The sequence below is a fragment of the Pleurodeles waltl genome, chromosome 3_1 (assembly GCF_031143425.1).
Source record: "Pleurodeles waltl isolate 20211129_DDA chromosome 3_1, aPleWal1.hap1.20221129, whole genome shotgun sequence".
Taxonomy (NCBI): domain Eukaryota; kingdom Metazoa; phylum Chordata; class Amphibia; order Caudata; family Salamandridae; genus Pleurodeles; species Pleurodeles waltl.
Window position 1 is genome coordinate 847,573,458 of NC_090440.1, and position 25,723 is coordinate 847,599,180.

A 25,723-nucleotide genomic window follows, 5' to 3' on the forward strand; every position below is an offset into this window, starting at 1 on the left:
CCTGGTTACTTGGTATGGTTGGATATATTGCCCCGTGGAGACTTCACCTCGCGAAGATCGACGACCGAGGACTATTGTGTTCTATGCACCTGTTGTGTTTGTTAGTTGTTTATTGTTGGGTTTCCCTGCGATACTGGCTCTTTGCAGAGGCACCCCTGTACCTGGGTGTTTTAGGTGGTCTAGATCCTTATGCGGGGGGAGGCCCTCTGGTGTGCTCCTGCTCTTTTGCTTGCCCCCCTCAACATAGGTTATGATCATTAAATGTATAAGCTTAAATGTTAGGGGGCTAAATAACCCCACCAAGAGGCTAGCCATCCTGTCTGCCTTAGAGAGATCAGGGAGTCATATATGTCTCCTGCAGGAGAAGCATCTTGTCTTCAAAGATACCTACCGTATGCACTCTAAGTGGTTCCCCAGGCAGATCTGGTCTTCGCTACCATCAAAGCATGCAGGGGTGGCGATACTTCTCTCACGCTCATTCCCTGGGGAAGTGATATCACAATTGCACGAGGTTCCAGGGAGGCTTTTAGCCATGAGGCTTAGATTGGGGTTTTTTTCTTTCACGATCGCTTCCCTATATGCGCCCAACTCCCAACAGGAAACCTTCCTACGACAGGCTTTGACTCCGCTGCTCCAATCCCCGGATGGAGCCGTTCTGCTGGGGGGCAACTTTAATTTGGTGATGTACGGGGACCTGGACCGTTCAGGCCATCGGTATGGGCAGACGGGTCTTTGTCGGATGCTGGTTGGCAGTGGCTGAGTGAGTGTGGCCTGGTGGATGTGTGGAGGAGTGCGCACCCCTCGTTGAGGGACTATTCCTTTTACTCATCAGAAACTAAAACGTATGCTAGGTTGGACCTTTTTCTGGCAACTCAGGAGCTTCTCCCCCGGGTTAGACACTCAGCGATTGAGCCACGGGCCCTGTCGGATCATGCCCCAGTTTCAGTTGAGATTCATATGGACATGGAGTGGGTAGGCACACTGGGGTGGCGATTTAGGGACTCGATGCTCCAGAACGGTGCAACATTAGAGGCGATCCAAAGGGCAATAACAGATTACCTTAGCTTTAATGATGATGGGACAATAAGCATTGCAACGCTGTGGGAGGCACTGAAGGCTGTCTTGAGGGGCGAGGTGATGTTGCTTTCTTCTAGAGACAATAAGGCAAGGAGACGACTCAGGGAGAATCTAGAACAGCAAGTGAGGGTGTTGGAGCATTCACATAAGCATACTGGCGCTCCTAGAATATGGCGAGAGCTCGAGAAACTGAGGAAGCAGCTGAGGAGGCTGGACTGGGACAGGGCAGAGTATGCGGTAGTCCGCCTTAAACAAAAGTATTATTTAGGAACTAACAAGTGCGGGAGGCTACTGGCGCATAGGTTGAGAGTGCAGCGTGCAGCGTCAATTATAAAAATGGTCCGCTCCCCCTCGGGAACAGAAGCGCATACGAGCGACCAAATAGCGGAGGCTTTTGCGGAATTTTACCGAGGCCTATATAGGGCTGAGGAGCCCTGCACCTCAACTCCAGAATCCTTCTTAGAGGGTATAGCAATTACTCCCTTGACTGTACAAGAGGCAACTTCGTTAGACCAACCTATAAGGGCAGAGTAGGTTATATCTGCAATCACACGGCTGCAGACTGGGAAGTCACCCGGCCCAATGGTTTTTCTGCGCTTTTTTATAAATCCTTCTGTGTGGAACTTGTACCCGTCCTAGTGCGACTCATTAATTACTTTCGTCAAATGGGCGCCCTTACGCCTAGTATGTTAGATGCTACTATCGTGGTTATCCCGTAACCGGGGAAGGACCCCGAGGAATGCGCCTCATACAGGCCGATCTCCCTCCTGAATATTGATGACAAACTATTCACTGGCATCTTGGCACACCGGCTCAACTATTATATGCCGGGGCTAGTGGATCCTGACCAGGTGAGATTTATACCGCACAGACAGTGTAGTGATAACACCAAGAGACTGCTCCATCTATTGGATAAAACAGAACGCTCTCGTAGGGAAGCGCTCTTCCTATCTATCGATGCTGAAAAGGCGTTCGATAGGGTTTACTGGCCGTACATGTTCAAGGTGCTTGAGCGCTTCGGACTGGGTCCGGGCTTCGTGGCATGGATTTGTTGCATTTATCAGGCGCCCCGGGTGGCGGTGTGAGTTAATGAGACACTCTCCTTACCCTTTGCGGTCCAAAGGGGGACCAGGCAGGGGTGTCCGCTTTCGGCCCTCTTGTTCGCGCTTTATATGGAGCCTATGGCGCAGAGGTTCTCAGATTATGGGTGTGAAGTTTGGGGGGGACGAGCATCTAATATCGTTATATGCGGATGACGTCATCCTTACCTTGGCGGAGCCTATGACCTCATTGCCGGCGCTAATGGGTGTCTTAGAGGAATTTGTACAGGTCTCGGGGTTCCGAATGAACATGCTAAAATCACAGGCTATGGGAAAGTTTATCAGTGCTAAGCATGAAAGGGACTTGAGGGCCCGATTCCATTTTATATGGTCTTCCTCTGGGCTTCCTTACCTGGGGATCGAGCTGGGCTCCACAGTCGCCCGCACGGCGTCGTTGAACTACGCGAAACTAACCCGGGAGGTGCAGCGCGATTTAGAGACATGGGGGAGGCCCAAATTGTCCTGGCTGGGCAGGGTGTCGGCAGTGAAGATGACCATCCTACCACGTATATTGTATCTGTTTCAGGCGCTTCCGCTGGAGCCTCCGTCGCGAACGATAGCGACCCTCCAAACGGCGGTTCTAAGATTCATATGGGAGGGGAAGGCGGCGCGGTTACCGCAACAGGTGCTGTATCGTCCTAAGCGGGAGGGTGGGTTGGCGGTCCCTTGCCTCCTTCGTTACTTCCAAGCTTCACAATTATGTTTCCTCCTGGAATGGAGCCGCCCGTCTTCTGAGAAGCATTGGTGCTTCATGGATCAGGCAGTGGCTGGCTCTCACATATGGAAGGAACCCTGGCTTAGGTGGCGTCACAGAGCGCAGGGGTTGTATATATCCCCGGTCACTGAGGTTTCGATGAGGGTATGGGATCGGGTGGCCGGCAGAGTTGGCTTGACGACCTTTCCGTCCCCAATGACTCCCTTGGGTGCGAATCCTGATTTTGGTCCGGGCCTACAGCCTGAAGCATTGCGTCAATGGTATGAGGGGGGCTGTAAAAGGGTGGGGTATTTATTAGACGAGCAGGGGGTTATCCCCTTTGACCAGCTGAGGGAGACATATGGTCTAACCGAGGCGGATAGGATGATGTACTATCAAATTCGACATTGGGCCCTGCTTCCAGCCAATAGGGCATTAATAGACAGGCCATTAACACCGTTTGAAAAATGGATTCTCATGAGAAAGGTCGATAAGCAAGTGGTTTCTGAACTCTATGCCCTCTTGCGAGGGGAGGCCTGTCTGCCCAAGACTAAGGGTCAATTGAGATGGGAGAAGGAGCTAGAGAGAGAGTTATCGGATGACGAGTGGGAGAGTGTTTTTTATAGGGCGCACCACACAGCTTATAACGCAGCAGGTACAGAGACAGCCTATAAGGTGGCCACCTCCTGGTATTACACCCCAACAAGGATCCATGCTTGGGATCACGATAAATCTAGTCTTTGCTGATTGGGGTGCGGGGAGGGAGGTCGCTTGTGCATTTATTATGGCACTGTCCCAAACTACACCGGTACTGGAAGAAAATAATAGACACTGTTGACATGGCTTTTGACACTCAGATCCCTAGATTCCCTGCATACATCTTGCTGGGCCTTCCCAACCCTCTCACTTTTCCCCTGAGATCATTGAAGGGAGGGCAGATGGCTATAGCTTTAAACGCCGCCATACAAGTGTTGCTATCCGTGTGGGGGACTGAACAGATTCCGACAACGATTTCATGGCTACACAAGCTCTGGTTTATCCTCGCTATGGAAAAGCTCACCCTGACTACTCAGCAGCGGAGCGGGGATTTTAAAGAACTTTGGCAACCATACTTGCGTATTCTATCCGGGGAGTTTTCAGAACTGACATGCCCAACCTATTTAAGGGTTCTGAATTTGAGTTGAGTGCAGGGGAGCGAACTTTTAAGGAGAGGTACATATAGGACCAGGACTATAGTGTAAAGGAGCCTGATATTGTTTGATTCTTGCATTAATAGCCAGCCGTGGGGAAACATAGTTGTATCTTGTATTTAATATTTTTTGTTTTTCTTTCCTCGTGTTTCGCATGGAGTAAGTTAACTATGAGCCTATTGGCAAACTGAGATGTGGTTTATATGCGATGTTTTATAATTGAAAAATCAATAAACAGATTTGATCCATAAACTCGCCCTGGCCTAGGGAAACCCACAGCCCACCTCGCCCACCTCGCCCACCCAGACACCTCCACTGCACGCAAAATCAGCAGAATGAGAGTGTACTCACCCTCTTGTGGCTGTTGTGATGCCCCCAAGCGCCCATCCAACTCCAGGTACGCCACCGCCAGGATCATGAACATCAGGGGAGTCATGGTGTGACGGGTACCCCTCCCACGTTGGGAGGCCATCCCCAGCTGGGCCTCTGCCGTCATCTTGCTCCAGCGGCGAATGTCATCCAATCTCTTACGGCAGTGGGTGCTCCGTCTGTGGTAGACCCCCAGGGTCCAGACGTCCTTGGCGATGGCACGCCAAATATCTTTTTTCTGGTGGGCGCTAACCTACATGAATTGTACAGGGGGAAAAGAAAAGTTATTACCAAATGCAACGTCAGAGACATTGGCCCCCATCCCTACCCTTGCCATGATGCACATGCACTCACGGTTGTTTCATGCACGCCTCAGTCTCCTCCCCCATCTTTCATCCACCCCACTCCACACAGGAATAGACCATACAGCATGCTCCCAGTGTATTTACCTGTTTGTCTGGAGGACCGTAGAGTAGCGTGTACTGGGGTAGGGCCCCATCCACGAGTTTATCCAACTCCTCCGATGTGAAGGCAGGGCCCCTTTCCCCAGAAGCACGAGCCATTGTCTCTTCCAGACCGAGGTCACAGCAGCACTTGCAATGTAGGTCCTCTCCTGTCGAAGATCAGGTATCGAGTGATTGAACAGATAGAAAATGGCAGTCACGTCCGCAGCGGTGCGTACCGTCACCGCCGGCGTACATCGTCATTGGCTCCAATGCAGCATTGCGCCACGGTCTTCGACCGCCTACCGCGACGGTGTACAACGCCAGCGCAGTTACCTCACATCCAATTGTCCCACTTTACAGGTCAGGCAGCCGCCATTTCAGGGGCCCACATGGCTTAATTTTTAACTGCGTCACACATACCTAGGCCTAGCCTCAACACACATACAGGCCAATTTTCGGATTATGATTGGTGTTCTGTGTAAGCTGTGGGTATGTATCTCTGAGTTGTTTGACTCTGTGCTCGCTGTTGTCCTTCATAGGCACTGTCCGCTGGGACATGTGAGGAGATGGCGGCATCCTCCGCTGTACAGACCACTGGTGGACCTGTCGACAATGGAGGAAAGACATGTGATCATCACCTACAGGCTTGATCGTGCCATAATCCAGGAACTGTGTGCCCAGCTGGAGCCAGACCTGATGTCAGCTATCCGCCAACCCCCAGGAATCCCCCTTCAAGTGCAGGTGCTGTCAGTACTCCATTTCCTTGCAAGTGGGTCATTTCAAACAACAGTGGCCATAGCATCAGGGATGTCCCAGCCTATGTTTTCCAACATGTTGTCCAGAGTGTTTTCTGCCCTGCTGAAACACATGCAGAGCTACATCGTTTTCCCTCAGGTGGATGATTTGCCTACAGTGAAAGGAGACTTCTATGCCCTGGGAGATATCCCCAACATCATAGGTGCCATTGATTGGACCCATGTGGCTTTGGTACCCCCCGCAGGAGTGAACAGGTGTACAGAAACCCAAAGAGTTATCATTCCATGAATGTGCAGACGGTGTGTTTGGCAGACCAGTACATCTCCCATGTTAATGCCAAGTTCCCTGGCTCAGTGCATGACGCCTACATCCTGCGGAATAGCAGCATCCCTTATGTGATGGGTCAACTTCAGAGGCACCGTGTGTGGCTAATAGGTGAGCACCTGGAAGCAAGTCAGTGGGAATGGTTGTCTGGGTCTGGGGATATCCCTACAGGTTAGTGTGTGTCTAACAGTTGTCCCTCGCCATTTGCAGGTGACTCTGGTTACCCCAACCTGTCAGGGCTACTGACACCAGTGAGGAATCCCAGGACAAGGGCAAAGGAACACTACAATGAGGCCCCTGGGTGAACTCGGCGGATAATAGAGCGGACTTTCGGCCTCCTGAAGGCCAGGTTCAGGTGCCTCCATATGACAGGTGGATCCCTATTCTACTCACCAAAGAAGGTGTGCCAGATCATCGTGGCCTGCTATATGCTTCACAACTTAGCTTTGCGACGACAGGTGCCTTTGCTGCAGGAGGATGGTCCAGATGGCGGTGTTGTTGCAGCTGTGGAGCCTGTGGACAGTGAAGACGAGGAAGCAGAAGAAGAGGACATGGACAACAGGAACTCAGTGATCCTGCAATATTTCCAGTGAGACACAGGTAAGAATACAAACCTGCCTACTACATGTACTTTAACACTACTACCTCTCTATTGTCTGTAGTTTTCACTCAGTATATGGTCACTGAGTTGTCACTTTCCCTTATGATTTCACAGATGTGTGTCCCACAGTGTGACATCTGCTTTGTTTCCTCATTGACTAGAGCTGTGTGACATAGGTATGTTGGCATTACAATTGAAAGAGCATTTTGCCACTGTAATTGCTAATACACTATTTCGAAATCACAGACTGACTCCAGATTGTTTTGTGCTTCAAGGGTGTTTATTTAAGTGCTCAATATTGGAGGGGGTTGTAAAATGGTGAGGTGTGATGGTGGAGGAATGTCCATGGCAGAGTCCAGTCTATTAGTCTCACAGGTGCATTGCCCAAATGGGCATAGGAAGTGGAGCTGGGGCAGTTTGAGGATGGACAGGGTGACAAAGTGGGACAGTAAGCTGACATTCAGGGTGGTCACATTTCTTGGCAGGGGTCTTGGCATCGTTCTCTGTCTTTGTCCTGGATCTCAGGGACCGTTTACGGGGTGGTTCTCCCTTTGCAGGGGGTGGGGTGCTGGTGTGGTGGTCCTGTGGCGGTGCCTCCTGTCCACTAGCGCCGGCGGAGGTGGTGGGCAGTTCATCGTCCATGCTAGTGGCAGGGGCCCCTTGTTGTGTTACTGTGTCCCTCCTGGTGTTAAGTACTTCCTTCAGCACCCCTACGATGGTGCCCAGGGTGGAATTGATGGCTCTGAGTTCCTCCCTGAAGCCCAAATACTGTTCCTCCTGCAGGCGCTGGGTCTCCTGAAACTTGGCCAGTACCTTTGCCATCGTCTCCTGGGAGTGGTGGTAGGCTCCCATGATGGAGGAGAGGGCCTCGTGGAGAGTGGGTTCCCTTGGCCTGTCCTCCCCCTGTCGCACAGCAGCCCTCCCAGTTCCCCTGTGTTACTGGGCCTCCGTCCCCTGGACCGTGTGCCCACTACCACTGCCCCCAGGTCCCTGTTGTTGTTGGGGTGGTGAGTTAGCCTGGGTTCCCTGTAGTGGTGGACACACTGCTGATTGACATGTCCTGGGGACAGAGGTATGGGCCCGCTGGGTGGGTGTTTCCAGAGAGGGGAAGGTCTGTAGTGGCCTGTGACTGTGTGAGGGGAACCGACTGTCCCGAGGTCCCCGATGGGCCGGGCTGGTCATCTAGATCCAGTTGGACAGAGCTGCTGTCATTACTGTGGGCCTCTTCTGTTGGTGGTGTGGACATGTGTGGACCCTCCTGTCCGGTGACGTTGGGTAGGGGTCCTGCAGGGGTATAAAAGGATGTTTATTACATCTGTGTGTGCCATGGTGTGCAATCAGTGGTTGACCGTGTACCCCAGTGCTTACATTCCTGTGTGGGACCTTGTGTGATGGTGGTTTAGGGGGGTGTATGGGTATGTGCAGTGGACATGCTTTGGTGATGGGTGTCCATGCTTTGTTGTTGCATGCAGGGCTTGGTGTTGGGATGGGTGGGTTTTGATAGTGGGACATTTGTGAGGAGTAGGAGTGATGGGGGTGAGGGTGGGGTATGTGATGGCATGCAGGTAGGGTGGGGGATGTAATAGTAAAGCTTTGACTTACCAGAGTCCATTCCTCCATCTACTCCTGCGAGGCCCTCAGGATGCAGAATCGCCAAGACCTGCTCCTCCCATGTTGTTAGTTGTGGGGGAGGAGGTGGGGCTCTGCCGCCAGTCCGCTGAACTGCAAGGTGGTGTCTCAAGACCGCGGAACGCACCTTCCCCTTTAGGTCGTTCCACCTCTTCCTGATGTCATCCCCGTTTCTTGGATGCTGTCCCACTGCGTTAACCCTGTCCACTATTCTTCGCCATAGCTCCATCTTCCTAGCTATGGAGGTGTGCTGCACCTGTGATCTGAATAGCTGTGGCTCTACCCGGACGATTTCCTCCACCATGACCCTGAGCTCCTCCTCAGAGAACCTGGGGTGTCTTTGCCATGCCATGGGGGGGGGGGGGTGATGTGTGGGGTGGTGTGTATAGTGATAAGTGGGGTGTGTTGTGTGAGGTGCGTGGAAGTTCTGTGGGTGATGGTATTGTGTGCCTGTGGATGCTTGGTAGTTGTTTGTGGTGTCACTCTCTGGCCTTCTCTAGGTAATTGTGGTCATAGGGGTTTGTGGGTGATGTGGGTGTGTGTTTTATATTGTATTGGGTGTGTGGGAGTGGTGTGTGTATGTGTATCAGGTGTGTGTATTTGGATTCGTGTGTCGTGATAGTGTGGGCGTATTTCTGTTGGCGTGACGGTGGAGGATTTGTTTTCACCAGTTTATCACTGACCTTTGGTGTGGCGGACTTGTGTGGGTGTCTGAATTTTGGTGGATTCCGAGCTGTGGGTCATAATAGATGTGGCAGAAATCCGCGGCCGCGGAGGTGTGTTGGCGGTCTTCTGAATGGCGGTAAGCAGCTCTTACTGCCAATGTTGTAATATGGGCCTTTGTGTTTTCTCCTGTTTGGCAGGAGTTTTATAAATGTTCCCGCTAGGTGGGAGCAAACACAAGTGTCCCCGCCCATGTTAGTGCAGGAGGGAAACTACGGTGTTCCAGAGGTGAGGTTCCCGTGACACAGCAAGTGAGCCCCCCTTGGGGAGCCACTGATGACCCTGGGGATCATCATTCCCCAGGGCTGGCTCCTGCTATGTGCAGGGGTACACATCAAACCTGTAGCCAAGCCACAGCAAACACTCTGGGAGAGGGAGAACTGCAAGGATACAGACAGGGAGACAGAGGAAATAATTGCTCTCACAGAGAGGGAGCTGCTTTAGCTTTATGACAGAAAGGCTGGCTCCCACAGGAGGTGGGGAGCCAGCTGGGACCGTGGGGGCCTTCATACTCCCCCCACAATCCCCAGCATTGTGACTGGGTGCCCTGGGGGACACCCAGGACACATGGCTGGGCCCCAGGGGATGAGGACCCTGGGGCCAGCATCGGCCCTGGGGAGGGGGAGACGCAGCCCCCCTCCCAAAAAAGAAAAAAATATAATTAGGCCAGGCCCTGGGGGATTGGAACCCTGGGGACAAGATCAGCCTGGGAAGAGGGCCACGTGGACCCCCTACAAAACAAAAATAATGTTTATGCTGGGCCCTGAGGGATGGGGTCATCTGGCCAACATTGGCCCTGGAGCAGGGGGCTACTTGGCCCCATCCCCCCAAAAAGTAATAATTAGGCCAGGACCAAGGGGATGGAGTACCCGGGCCGAGATGGGCCTAGGGAGAGGGGCCATGAGGCCACCTTTCCCCCCCAAAAATAATAATTAGGCAGGGCCCCAGGGGATGGGGTCCCTGGGGCCGCGATCAGCCTAGGAAGGGCGGGCCTTGCAGGGTTTGATTGGTAAAGGGGTTGGCTGCGTAGGGTTGCATGGTTTTAGGAGTTGGCCACAGGGCCTAGCAGCAGGGAAATACACAGCTCTGATTTGCTGCCAACACTTCAGCCAGGAATTGTTGGCAGTCATCTTGGGATTCGGCTTCAGCCAAGTCCCAACAAAAAATGCAAAAAAAAGGAAAAGGCGCCAGGGTAGGTACACCCTGACCCCTTAGTTCTGGTGTTGGGCCCGAGCAAAAAAGCACTTAAAAAAACAATTTGTTGATGCATATTTGCAGCAAATCTGCTAATTTGTGGCAATTGTTTTTTTTTAAAACAAGCGCAAGCTCCGGTGCTTGTTGTTTCAAATCCTCCGGGTGGGCCATGTCCTAGGTGCAAATAACAAAAAAGGGGGGGGGGGCACATGGAGCCCTCCTTTTGGGATTATTGTTGCCCTGAGGCCTGCCCCAGGACTTTAATGAAAAGTAATGCTGGGGCCCTGTGGCCCTCTGCAGCTCCAGGGACAACCACCTCCCTGAGGCTCAAATGTAATGTAATGCAGGGGGCATGCTGCCCCCATGCAGCCCTGGGGACCACCACCTCCCTGGGGCTTTAATGAAATGTGATGCAAGGGCCACATCGTCTCCTGCAGTCCCGGGGACCACCACCTACCTGGAGCTTCAATAAAAAGAATGAAAGGGGTTCTGTTGTGGAGCCCCGAACCCCGGGTACCACCAGCTCCCCAGGGAAAATGGAACGGTGGAGGGGGCAATGCAGCCCCCCTCAAGGAGCCATTGATGGCCCTTGGGCCTGCCACCCCCCCAGGGCCGGCTCCTCCTGTGTCCTGCGGTGCCCACCCTGAGTCAGAAACTGTTTGCTTTTGCTTTGTGGGACCTTTGACATCTCCCACCAAGCAAAAGAAAACAAAGTCCGCTTTCTGACAGCAGGAGCTGTCAAACAGCTCCTGCTGGCAGAAAGCAGAGTTTTCATCTGTTTTCCTGCACACAAATATGCATGCAGGGAAACAGATGAAAACATTACTCTCACAAGCAGGGAGCTGCCATTTAAAGCAGCTCCCCGCTTGTGGGGGCAATGCCGGCTCCCATAGGATGTGGGAAGCTAGCACAGCAGAGGCCTTCAGGTTCCCCCTGCAGTCCTGCCACTTTCTGTTGGAAGAAAGAGAGAGAAAGATTGTCATTGTAATGGCCTCTCCATGCAATGAGTTCACAGAGTAAGACTAGCAAAATGTTTGGTACGAATGTTATAGTTACGATTGAATGCAGAGCACAACATAGTCACTTCTGGCCTGTTGGTCAAGGTCTTTTGCTGTCACTAATCAGGCTGAAGGTTCAAATCCTAGTATCGCTTGGCAGTGTGCTTGTTCATTTACTAGTGTTTTGACTGTTAAGCCTTCCCAGTGAAGGAACATTCATGTTTCTTTCTAATCACATGCATGAGTTGACTGTCATAGATATGTCAGTAAGCATTACAGTAAGGACTCACCTATGGCCTAAAGGTTAAGGTCACAGACTCTCGCACCAAAAGTTGAGGGTTCTACTCGAGCTGTGGCCATGGTCATTTTCCTTCTTTATTTTCTTTTAAACTTCAAAGGTTTGAGGTTCAAACTGAAAAGTGATCTCACTCTTTTTATTTGACAAATACATTTTTCTTTTCAATTTGTCCAGAATTATCTCATTCTAAGTGTATCATTCATCAAACCCTAAAAGCTCTCCATCTCCATTACTCTCCATCTCACTTTCTTTCGCTTTCTCTCTCTTTCAATGCTTCTCCCACTCACACACCCACTCAGACCCATGCCCATCCACTCACATACCCACTCAGACAGTCACGCACCCACTCACAAACCACTCAGACCCTCATACACCTACTCACAGCTGGCCGGGGGGGCCCTGCTCTGCCAATGCCAAGTGCATGGGCAGTGCAGGGACCCCATGGGGCCACTTGCACCCGTTCTCCGCCAGCCTTTTCATGGCGGTCTCACCGCCATGAAATCGCTGGCGGAGAACATGCTGCCCTGGCGGATTAGGACGGATACGACCGCTGAGATTACTAATCCTGGCGGTGCTGGCGATCCAACCGCGGCGCAACCACCATAGTCATAAAATGGCTCCATCCACGAACCTGGCAATCATGAGACCGCCAGGTTCGTAATGAGGCCCTTTATGTTGTTACTGAACATTTCACCTAACTCTAATGTTACTTTAACCTTTGCTTTTTTCAGTGAATTTCTATTTTTTAAAAAAATTTACGGTATTATTTAATTACTTACGTAAAACCAAGCCCTGAGACTCGCCGTCTATGGCAGGAGTTTGCCTCAGGGACTGGCCACAGCCCAACTCTCACAGGCAGCCAACCCTACGATGTGCACAGCCTCTGGCCAAGCGTGGCCGGAGGTAATCCCACAGGTCCTGGCCTGTGTCCAGGCCCTCTGGCCGACCCCTGTGGCCACCCACACAGTTAGCCAAATCTCCCCTTGACCCCTCCACACCCGAATCGCACCTTATTTATGGCACCATATATATATATATATATATATATATATAGAGAGAGAGAGAGAGATAGATAGATAGATAGATAGATAGATAGATAGATAGATAGATAGATAGATAGATAGAATGCAGATCTATCATCTTTATCCAGAAATTGCCAATAATTTACATTAAATCTATAGACCAATAATGATATTAGTAATATTTAATAACGTTTTCTTGAACCACATGTTTGTGACTTTCTTTTTACATAGTTTTCATTATTACATTTGGGGGTGAAAATGCAAAAATAAACAGTCAGAGATAGAGTATTTGTTTAGGAAAAAATAAATAAAATAATTTTTATCTATTTTCTACCCATTCACATTTTACACCACAAAAATGCAGTGATAAATATAACCACTTCAAGGGCTTGTATTTATGTGACATATCATTAACACATAAAATTCAGCAGGCCCCTAGGTAGCATTGCAATCTCAGCTGTAGAGGAAAAGCTCCAGTCTGGGAAATTCTTTCGAAAAGCATGGTAAGATTTTCTGGGGTCATGGTTTCAATGATCAAGGGGACTTATGCTTGTTTTTTCTTGTAATGCTTTCAGGCTGCAGATCTCCCTACAGCCACCCAACAACATAAAAAAATAAATTTGGTTATGTCCTTGCCCCTTTTAGGAACATCACAAATAGCAAAATATGTGTATGTGGCCCTCCCAGTGTATTATGAGGCGCTTTACTTTTGGATTTTTACATTCACATCTTACACTGGGGAATGGGGTTCTCTGAGCCATTGAATGGCTCGGGGGAGGGGCCAAGTGGCCCTTTCAATCTATCTGAAAGAGGGCCCTGGGGTATGGGGTTCCCAGGGTCTTGTGGAGACTTCAGGAGAGGGGTTGTACTGCCTCCCGCTCCTTTATGAAATTAGTCCTGGGGGATGGAGTCCACAGGGTCTTGTAGCGGCTTGGGGTGTGGGGTCATGTGCCCCCTCCACTTTATTAAATTAGCTGCCCTAGGGGATGTGGTCCCCAAGACCTCTTGAAGGGCTTGCGGAGCGTGGGCGTGTAACCCCTCTCCCACTTAAATAAATACAATGCCCCCCTCCCCAAGCACCGGCCCACCTGTAACTTAGTTAAATGAGCGAAAACACAGCAACATTTAAAAAAACATTTTTGGATCCAGTCAGGGTCCCCCTGGGAGGCCACCACCAGGCCTTGGGGGCCAGGGTTTCCAGACCCAGCCTCCTTAAGACTCTTTTTTGTGTTTTTCTTAGAACTCAGGACTGAGTCCTAAGCCCTAAGGTGGCTGCCATCACTTCCTGGTTGAGGTGGTGGCAGCCAATAACATCTCATGATGAGACCTGTAAGCTCTACAGATCCTCTGTGGCGTGATATATACAATTTTTCAAAACTACTGAATGGATTTATGTCAAAACACAAAAAGCACTCTTTCTGGACCAACATCTACCTTTCTGCCAAATTTGGTATAAATCCATTCAGGGGATCACCACCCTCCTGGGACATGGCTGATATTTTGAAGGGGAGGGGAGCCATGTGCCCCCCTCCTTTCCAGGCTGATTTTGTTGGCCTGGATGCCACCACCCCCAGGGCCTGACCATTTCTTGATTTATTGGGGGGATGTACAGCTCCCCAGTCTGCTTTTGGTCCAGCGGACCCTAACCCCTAGACCCAGCTATGACAGAAACTAAGACAGAGGCCTCACCACCCCCTTCTGGAGCCATTAATGGCCCTGGGGACCCCATCCCCCAGGGACGGTTCCAGCCAAGTCCTAGGGTGCCCACCCCTGGGACATAGCGGTTTCCCTGTGTTTTCTCTCGCTTGGCAGGAGCAATTTTAATGCTCCCATCAAGTGAGACCAAACACTACGTCCAGGCAGCGTGCGGGTGCAGGAAAAATGTTCCCACTCTTTGGGAGGAGACTTTTCTACTGTTTCCTGCCCTTGTAAAGCGGGGAGGGAAACAGATGAAAAAATTGCTCCAATTCAGAGGGAGTAGCATGTTTTGCTGCTCCTTGCAGGACAGAGCATTGCTGCCTTCTGCTGGAGGCAGGGAGCTGGCTGGGGCTGTGGGGGCACTGGGGCTACCCACAGCCCCCAGCAAAGAGGGAGTAGGTGACCTGGGTGGGCTCCAGGGTACCTACACTTTACAGGTCAGGGCACAGGGGATGGGGTCCCTGGGACCAAAATTGGTCAAGGGATGGGGCTGCATACCGCCCCTTTTCATTTTTAATGTGGCCACGCCCCTGGTGATGGGGTCCCCAGGATAAAAATCAGCCCAGGGAAGAGAGCTGGATGCAAAGGCTGTGCATGACAGCAGTTGGATTAACATATGGGGCCTGATTACAACTTTGGAGGAGGGTGTTAATCCGTCCCAAATGTGACGGATATACCACCCACTGTATTACGAGTCCATTATATCCTATGGAGCTCGTAATACGGTGGGCAGGATATCCGTCACATTTGGGACGGATTAACACCCTCCTCCAAAGTTGTAATCAGGCCCTTGGTAATTACATATTACTGTACATTAAAGAAAAGAGAGAAATTCACTGAAAAAGGGACAATATAGTTGGGATTTTTAAGAAACTTAGAAATGCACCCAAAAAAAACAAAGGTGACAGAGAAATTATAGTTAGGTTAACATTTTAACCACATGGTTTTAAAATCTGAACTTAACTATAACTTCCCCGACTTATATCTATATATATATATTGGTGCTCACCAGTAGGTAGTTATAGTTTGGAGCTAGTTCCATAGGAAAAGCTTTTATTGTTTTGTGAATAACTTTGGTGCTGTTTGACCAATCTTCACCAAATTTTCAAAACGAGTTTGCCACTCACTTCAGCTGCTGTCTTGAACGTTTCAAGGTGATTTGTCAAGCGGGCTGAGAAAAAGGATGGTACCAAAATGTTTTTTCCCCATGCAATTTCCCATAAGGAATTTTAGACATGACTATAGTCCAAACTGCTGAATCAAATCACACCAAATTTGGTCCAGAAAGTGCCCTTTTTATTATTTGATTTAAATCTGTCCAGTAGTTTCTGAGATATTTAAAGAAAACCAAATTTGTATATCAAGAGACATGAACACTTTGTGAATCCTCTGATCTCGTGCAGAGATCTGATTGGCTGCCAAGGAAGTGTCAGCCGAGACCGAAAAAAAAGTGAAAAAAAGGGGCGGGGAAGGAATACCCTCACTCCCTAGCCTTTGTGCTGGGGTCTCCCTGGCTGCCCCCGAGGGTTAAAAAACATTTTTGTTGTTTTGTAGAAAGTCATGACGGATTTGGGAATCCCTGGAAAAAATGTTTTTAAAAACAAGTGCAGGTGTCTACGCTTGTTAAAAATTAAGCCCCTGAGTGAACCAGGTCCCAGGGGCATGAGCATATGAAAAAAAGGAGGAAGTGCACAGGGCCCCCACTCCTAGGGCTTTTAAGAGCCCTCGGGACCACCACCTCCCTGGGGCTTCATTATTATTTTGGAGAAGGGCTGCACAGAACACCCTTTTGTGGCTCATTGAGCCACGGGCACCTCCACCACACCGGGACTTTTCTTAAAGAAAGGATGGTGCCATGAGGACCCCCCTCCTAGGGCTTTACTGTGCCCCAATGACCACCACCTCCATGGGGGCTAAACACTGAAGAGGGGGCCATATGGGCGCCTCAGGCCCTGAGGACTACCATCTCCTCGGGGCCATTCAGATTATATAAAGAGGGAGGGGGGCTGCACTGCTACCCTCCCGAGCCATATACAGCCCCAGGGACCACCACCTTCCCAGGATGGGCCTGTGCACAGCAAAGCAGGGGGGCAAAACCATAGAAATCCAGCAGTTATAGTTAGAGTTATTTCAAGCAAATATAACTCATGCCCTAAGGTAACAATAACTCACGCCCTTGCCATGCACTGCTGATTACTCCATATATTACATATACAGTCATGACATCTTCTATGGCATCATTGAAATTATCACTGCAACATTTGCAATAAAATTACTGATGAGGAAACTGTGCACGGTGGGGGCACAAGTTATAGTTAGGTTAGGCACAATTTATAGTTACTTGAAAAAAAGGGGGCCCCAAAATGCTTTTTCCCCATGCATTTTTCCATAGGGAATTTGAACAGGAGTAGCACCCTAACCACTGGACGGAATTACACCAAATTTAGCCGAAAGGTAGCTCTTAGTCCAGAAAGTGTCCTTTTTGTTGTAAATCTATTCAGTAGTTTCTGAGAAATTAAAGAAAATCCAAATGTGTCTATCTAGGGATGTGAAGGCTCTGCAAGCCCTCCTGATCTCGTGCTGAGATCTGACTGGCTGACAGCACTTCAACAAGAAAGTGTTAGCAGCCATGCTGGGACTCAGCTTCAGCCAAGTCCCATAAAAAAAGATTAAAAAAGAAAAGGGGTCAGAGTAGGGACACCCTAACCCCTTAGCTCTGGTGCTGGGGTCCCAGAGCCCCCCCCCCCGAGCAAAAAAACATTTTCTTTTCAATTTTAGGTGGGTGTCGCAGCGGGTCCACGGATCTGCCAACATTTTTTTTTAAAACAAGCATGGGCTCCAGCACTTGTTTTAGTGAAGGAGTCTGCCCACCACACTGCAGCCCTGGGAACCGCCATCTCCCTGGGGCTAATGTCTAATCAAATTGGAGAGTAGCCCGGCACCTCCGCAGCCCCTGGAACAGCCACTTCCCCAGGGCTAATGTTTAATCAAATGCAGGGGGCCCGCCACAGCACCAGGGGCTGTCACCAAATGCGGGGGCAGTCCGGCCCCTCCACAGCCCCAGGGACTGCCACCTCCACCGGGCAGAATTTGAAATGAAATGCAGGGGGCCATCCAGCCCCTCCACAGCCCCAAGGACTGCCATCTCTCCAGGGCAGAATTTGAAATGAAATGCAGGGGGCCATCCGGCCCCTCCACAGCCCCAGGGAATGCCACCTCCCCCAGGGGACAATTTGTAATAAAAGGTGGGGATGCCTGGCCCTCCACAGCCCCGGGGACCGTGACCTCCCCAGGCAGGTAGAATTTGTAATGAGATGTGGGGAGCCATCTGGCCCCCTGCAGTTCTGGAGACTGCAAATCCCCAGGGTACAATTTGTAGTGAAATGCAGAGGGGCCACCCAGCCCCTGCAGCCCCAGGGGCCACCACCTCCCCAGGTCAGAATTTGAAGTAAAATGCAGGGGCCACCAGGCCCCCCTGCAGCCCGGGCACCACCATCTACCCAGGAGAGAGTTTGAAACGAAATGCGGGGGGCACCTAGCCTAACGCAGCCCTGGGGCTGCCAGCTCCCTAGGCTAAATTTAAATAAAGGGGTCTGTTTCGGACACCTGGCAACGGGGACCAATACCTCCTCTGGGCTGTATAAGTTGAGGCCTGCCTCGAGGAGCCAGGGAACCGCCGCCCCCCCCCCCCCCGGGCCAGCTCCTGCTATGTCCCAGGAGGCCCACCCATGGGACGTAGCTGTTTGCTCTGACTTGGTGGGAGCATTGACAACTCCCATCAAGTAAGAGCAAACAATCCAGTGCCAGCAAGTGAGAGCAATCAAACAGCTCTCACTTGCTTGGAGGGGGATATTTCCTCAGTTTCCCTGACTGCAGAGATGCAGGCAAGGAAACAGAGGAAAGAATTGCTCTCACAATCAGGGAGCTGTATGTTTAGCAGCTCCCGGTCTGTGACAGCAATTCTGGCTCCTGCAGGAGGCGGGGAGCCGGCTGGGACTGTGACGGCCTCAGGCTCCCCCCACAGTTTCCAACAGTGGTGACTGGGTGTCCTAGGGGGACACCCAGGTGACAAGACCGGGCACTAAGGGGTGGGGCTCCTTGGGCTGAGATAGGTCCAGGGAAGGGGCTACGTGGCCCTCTCCCCAGCAAAAAAATATGTTAATGCCAGGCCCTGGGGGATGGGTCCCTGGGGCCAAAATCGATCCCTCCCCCAAATTATTTTTTAGAATGCTGGGCCCTGGGAGATGGGGTCCCTGAGGGCAAGCTCAGCCTCGGGAGAGGGATCATGCAGCCCCTCCCCCAAAAAATACATATATTAATGCTGGGCCTTTCGGATGGAGTCCCAGGGGCCAAAATTGGCCAGGGGAGGGGGCCATGGGCACCCCCAAATTTTTTTTTTGAAGGCTGGGCTCTCCAGGGATCCATCCAGAGATGGGTTCTCCAGGGCTGAAATCAGTCCGGGAAGGGGGGCACACAGCCCCCCCCCCCAAAAAAAAATAATGTTTAGGGTCGGCCCCGCGTGATGCGATCCTCTGGGATGAGACTGGCCCAAGGAGGGGGCCATGTGCTTCCCTCCCCAGAAAAAAAATATATTAACGACAGGCCCTGTGGGATGGGGTCCCTGGGGCCAAAATCACCCCATACCCGCCAAAATGTTTTTAAAAGACTGGGCCCTCGGGGATGAGGTTCCTGGGGCCAAGATCAGCCCAGGGAGAGGGGTCATGCGGCCCCCCTCCCAAAATAAATACATATATTAACGCCAGGCCTTGTGGTATGGAGTCCCAGGGCCAAAATTGGCTGTGGGAGGGGGCTGCGTGGCAACCCCCTAAAAATAATTTTAGAAGGCTGGGCCCCGGGCGATGAGTTCTCCAGGGCTGAAATCGGCTGGGAAGGGGGGCCATGCAGACCTGCAGCACCCTCCCACTGCACATAGCCAAAGGTCGAGTGCAGCGTGGGGTTGGGTGGTTAGGGAGGTTGGGCGCAGGGGCTGGCTAGCGATGAGGTCCGGCTGTGCGTGACGGTGGTTGGATTAACGTATAGTAATGGAAATTACTTTACATTAAAAAAGCCATAGAAAGTCACTGAAAAAAACAAAGGTTACAGAGAAGTTATAAGTAGGAAATAGAATTTGAACAACCATAGAAATTCACTTAAAAAAACAAAGGTTACTGGGTCATTATAGTTAGGCTCATATTTTAAACGTACAAAACCATAGAAATTCAGGTGTTATAGTTACATTTATCTCAAGTAACTATAACTTGTGTCCCAAAGGAACTAAAACTTGCTCCCTCCCATGCACTTCTAATTGCCTCACAAATTTCAGCACTCATGACATCTTTGATAACATCATTAATAATATCAATGTAATATTTGCAGTAAAATGTTCGATGAAAAAACTGTGCATGGCGGGCCAGAGTTAAGGTTACCTTAGGGCATGAGTTATAGTTAAAGAGATAACTTTTTAAAGAGATAATTTCTATGGTTTTTGTATGTTTAAAATGTGAGCCTAACTATAACGTAGGGATTTTGAACACATCTACAGCCCAAATCGCTAGACGGAAGCCCACCAAATTTGCAGAACACTAGCTTTTGGTCCAGAAAGGGTGCTTTTTGTGATTTGGTATAAATCTGTTCAGTAGTTTTAAAGATATTAATGGAAAAAGAAATATAGATATGTAGGGATGCGGAGGCTCAGGGGTCTCAGAGATCTCCTGGTGAGATCTGATTGGCTCCCAACACTTCAACCAGGAAGTGTTGGCAGCCACTTTCAGACTTGGCTTCAACCGCATCCCAAAAGGAAAAGGAAAAAACATAACAAAAGAAAAGGGGGAAGGTTTGGAATTAGTCCTGGCCCCTTGATATACTGCCATAAAAATTGTTTTCCAGAGATTTTCATTTTTGTGTTTTTGTATCATCAGAGAAGTAATTTAGCTTGGGTAGACATTGCTAATTTGGGCTGTTTTTTTCTGGATGACATTTTTAAAAATGGTGCATGTGTTGCAGTGATGATGTAATATTTCAGGATTCATGAGACCTATGTACTTCAGTTTAGTGTCAAAACATAGGTTTTGGGGGTCAAGCAGTCTTCTAGAGACAGAAAATAACTTCTCAGAGCAACCCTTCTGCCATTTTCCAAAATGGTGGCACTATAATGATGTGTGTTAGCCATCATATGGGTAATTTATTTCAATATTTTTCTGTTTCAGGTTTTCCGTTGATTCAAATTTGTAAACATGAGTGATGCAGGTGGTAGCAGAGGAACTTTACCTCCTGACAGTGTTGCTAACTACAAAATCTGAGGACTCCTTCAACAAAGGAAAATGTGTCATGACAAACTAATCAGAAAGAAAAGGTGACATCAACTGCGGTTGGAAAGAAGAGAGTTGGAGATGGAGAAATACGGCAAGACGAAGTTCACAAAGGACTGAATCTGATGGGTAAAGAAGAACAAATATTTTATCATTTTAACAAGTGCTACAAGTCATATAAAATGAAAAAAGCCTGGAAAGGTTGGTAAAAAAAAAGAGCAGAAACCAGCAAATCACAACAAGAATTTGAGTCTTCTGAGAAAGTGACAACAACCAAACCCATTGCCCATCCACTTAGAAGAATGATGGCTACCTCTTGTTCACCTCCAACAACTGGTCAGAAAGCAGAGGATCTTCAATGTGTTATCTGTGGATTAGCCAGAACATGGGCCAAAGGGGTTGATAAAAGAACAAAGTACAGGGTTTGTGAGTCTCAAAGGTCAAAAATGTTTTTATCTGCAGCTAGTTTCTTACAAGATGAAGTTTTCAGCCGAGTAGCGGTTCTAAACAGTGAGGTGAATGTATTTGCAGTAGATCTGTATGCTCACCCGAACTTCATGCATGCATACATTTGAAAATATGGATATACAATAAGCTACCAACAGCAACATAACTTCCAGCCTTCAGTTAAGTTTGCACTCTTTAAAAAAGCAAACAAAGTTTCATAGCCACTCTTGAGTGTTGGCTACAGGTTCACACTCAGTTAGATCAGAAAAATAATGGTCAACATAGATGAAACTGTATTGATCTATATAATGAAATTAAGATTTTTCTGGGGAGAGTGTACAATGACAGAATTTGCTTTTTTCAGTCTAAGAAAAAGAATGAGCAACTTATGGTGTTCTCAGCTGATTTGACTCCTGAAGTTCTTGCTGCCAAAATACGATCACGGGATGCAGTAAAATCAGCAGGAACCATTTTAAAAAACGTCCTGAAAGATTTAGATTTTAGTGTTAATGACAAATTTTGTGATGCACCAGAGCTGAGCAAATCATGGGAGCCCACAGGAATGCCTGTTGCTGTCTTATTATTTTTTACATCATTGTTTAATATTAGCAAAGTAAAACTGTTACAAAATAAAGTTCTTTAGTTCAGAACAGAAGCCGACAACATTGATGATGGCTTTGAAGATATAAGCAAAGAAGTAGAAGGAAATCCCATGAACCCACAGGCTTATACTGTGCAATTGTACCGTCTTTTCCAAATCATGTTTTATGAATTACATCACTGCAAAAAAAAAAATCCGCTTCACATAGTGACTCCCCATGCAATCTATGACAAGTGCAAAAGGAGAGAGCTAATCACTTCAATGAATAGGATTGGTGTACCAACAACTTATAATGACATAGTCTAGAGCAGGAACTTGTTAGCAGCTCATGCTGTAAAATGTTGTGAATCCAATACCACACCACTTCCAAGTTACCAGTAAAGGATTTACAATTGCTGCTCTTGATAATTTTTATTTTGAAGTCAGCTCTTCTTTTGTCTGAAACATCCAGCACACATGATACTGTCATGGTGCTTTTTCAAGACTGTACCATTGACGGATCTGCTGGAAAAGAATGTGTGTCAGCTGTAGGCATAAACAAAAGAAGTTGTAAACTTATAACCCAACTGCCTTGCCAACATGTGCAAAATCACTACAAGCCATTAAACATCCCTGTCTACCAGAAAGCTTCAAAGTGGCTAAGGAAATGGATGTTCTTCTCCCTGAGGCTGTGGTCCACTATGCTGATTTAACTGAATTTAACATATCTTTTATTCTGTGTGGACTGAAGGGTGAAGAAAAGCCAGTTCCTACGTGGTCTGCAATTCATGCTCTGATCTCCCAGAATACCGTCCCTCTGAAGAAGGTTGTGTTTTTACCAGTAATACCATCTCCAGTCACAAACTTCACAACAATACACACAGTTCTAAAAAAATTCAAAAATGTGCATGCTCAGATTGAAGACCAGATTCTCCTGACAGTTTTCAGTGATGAAGGTGTTTTCTTTATTGTAGCGGATATTTTTATGAGCAATCCAGTAAAATTTGATGATCTTTATCCAATGATAGGTGTTTTCCACATGACAAAAAATGTGTTGTGGTGTGCATGAAGTTATCTCAGTGGATGTGGCATAGACAATGCACTTATTGAAGCTGAAATCTTTTAAAGCAAAACTGTCTAATCAGTATTGAGCAGAACTCATCGCCGCCCGCCAAGCGGGAACCGCCAGAAGACCGTACCGCGGTCAAAAGACCGCGGCGGTCATTCTGGGTTTCCCACTGGGCTGGCGGGCGACCGCCGAAAGTCCGCCCGCCAGCCCAGCGGGAAACACCCTTCCCACGAGGACGCCGGCTCAGAATTGAGCCGGCGGAGTGGGAAGGTGCGACGGGTGCAGTTGCACCCGTCGCGAATTTCAGTGTCTGCTAGGCAGACACTGAAATTCTTTTTGGGGCCCAATTACGGGGGCCCCTGCAGTGCCCATGCCATTGGGCATGGGCACTGCAGGGGCCCCCGGGGCCCCGCGGCACCCCCTACCGCTATCCTGTTCCCGGCGGGAGAACCGCCAGGAACAGGATGGCGGTAGGGGGTGTCAGAATCCCCATGGCGGCGGAGCGCGCTCCGCCGCCATGGAGGATTCTCAAGGGCAGCGGAAAGTCGGCGGGACACCGCCGACTTTCCGTTTCTGGCCGCGGCAGAACCGCCGCGGTCAGAATGCCCAGCGATGCACCGCCAGCCTGTTGGCGGTGCTACCGCGGTCGTTCGCCCTGGCGGTTTTTACCGCCAGGGTTAGAATGACCCCCTATGTTCATTCATTACAAAGTATGCTCATCATATCTGAGGCTATAGAAACATTGCGTTGCAGTGCTTTTTAGAAGAAGAATGTTAAATTAGGTTTCCATATCTTACCTCAGAGTGAACAAGGCACAGGGTGCACTTCATTTAAAAGACATCATGCAAAGCTAGGCAATATTCAGTACACTCAGTTCAAAATCAGAAAAAGCTGAAAACCAAGTTTGTAAAAAAATATGAAGAAAAATCTGAACTTTGCAAGTACTGTGGAAATGTTTGCACATGATAGCTCTAGTGAGAAACATGGTACATGCTGATCAGGAAGGTGATTGGGAGCTGTACGCGAAGACTGTGGAGTCACTGATTACTGTGTTTCACAACTTTGATTGCATAAACTACCTGAGATATGGGTCCTGGTACTTGGAAAGAGTGAAGAAGCTAGAGGTGAAAAAACCATACCTCTAAATAAAATTAATCCAAAGACATTTTGTGGTGAAAGACAGAGAGGGAAGTTTCAATGTTGTGGCTTCAGATATTAAACTGTAACAGACAATCCAGAAATCACAGAAAAGCTCCAAAGGAATTGTTGGTCAGACACGTAAAAGTGAATATGTTGCTCAATGGCAGCTAGTTTATCACACAGTCCTGTCTATTTGCAATGTTTTCAGAGAGATGCCAAATTAAGAATTAATGGACCATCATGAAACTTTTCCTCACCACCAACTTGTGGAAAAGAGACTGGAACGTTTTAATAAACATGTTGACAGCCTTCTTCATTTAATGCAGCAGCAAGGAAACCCCTTTGAAATGACAGAACTTTCGCGACTACACAACTTGGTGATCAAACAATATGTAGATAACGATATAAAGACATGTCTACTAGGTGTCCTTGAACATGGATCGAAAATATACGCAGAACTTAAGCAGGAGAGAATTGTATTGAAAGAGAAAAAGCTGTTTGACATAATCACTAAAGCTAAACTTCCACACTTTAACTGCCATAGTAAAAGTTCAATTCAACCAGTCACTACAAAGCAGGCTACAAAAAAAACAACTTTCACGAGCACATAGAGAGTTAATTGTAGCAAAAGAAAGGGGTGAATTTATCAAGGACATTCTGTTGCATGATATTCCAACAAACATATTATTTGATGTAGATGCAGCAACCAAACCAGTGAAGCACAAACTCGTACAAGAGGTAGAAAAAAAAACATTTCACCTGAAAAATTTAAGTTCAAAAGGTGTCCTCATTGAAAACTGCTGTTGTTGTGGACTATATGTAACAATTGCGAATGGTCAAGATTTCATCCATGCAAAACTTTGAAGAGGCCATTCAGACTGTTCATACAGATATCAAAGTCAGTGTGCACCTTGCAAGAACTGCATTTTGGGCCTCATTACGAGTTTGTCGGAGGGGATTACTCCATCCCAAATGTGACGTTATCCCGCCCGCCGTATTACAGATCCATTATAGCCTATGGAACTTGTGAATCTGCAGACGGGATATCAGTCACGTTTGGGACCGAGTAATTCCCTCCGCTAAGGTCATAATGAGGCCCTTTGTCTTTGAGAGTTATCATGAACTATCTGTCAAAAACATGAGAGAATCAGAGGAATGTCTACAAGTGGAACAGTTGACTTTGCCTGCATCAAAAATTTGACACCTATACCTGTGCGACTTGATAAATTCTCTTCATCAACATCAAACAAGATGAACTTTGAGATGTTAACTCCCCGAAATATTGCTGATGCTTCAGCGAACACTGAATTTCCTATTATTGCAAGTGGAATGATTATCAATGAGGAGTTGGTGCCTGCAGAGGTATATTCAAATGATATGAACCATATTGTTCAAGAACTAAACAGCAAATTGGAGGAGCAGACTCTCATATTGTGACACATGTTGAGTGGGCTGTTCGAAATGGTTCCAATCAAGTCATTATACTGTCAAATGACACAGATGTTATTATTGTTCTACTTAGATTTGTTGCAATGTTCATAAGTCAAAGATTGTCAGAGTTTGGGATATGTTATGGGGCAGGCAAGAAAAGACACTTAATCCTGCTTCATATTCTGTACAAGAACCGTGATCGTGAGATGCCCAGTGTTCTTATCCAGGCACATATTCATACGGGTGATGACACCATGAACAAAATTGGAACAAAGCTTGGAGCTTTAACTGCTGAACCTGTGAAGTTTCTAAAAGAATTTGCTGAGACAGGAGAAGAATGTGTATACTCAATCCACCCCGGCGCCCCCTCGGACCCCTGCCCACACTTCATCTTCAATAAAGCCAACGACATCATCGCCCTGCACCTCCAGACCATCATCAACTCCTCTTTTTCATCTGCTACCTTCCCCGAAAGCTGGAAACACGCCGAAGTCAACGCCCTACTAAAGAAACCTACGGCTGACCCAAGCGACCTGAAGAACTTCCGCCCCATCTCGCTTCTCCCCTTCCCTGCCAAAGTCATAGAGAAGACCGTCAACAAACAGCTTACCAACTTCCTTGAAGACAAC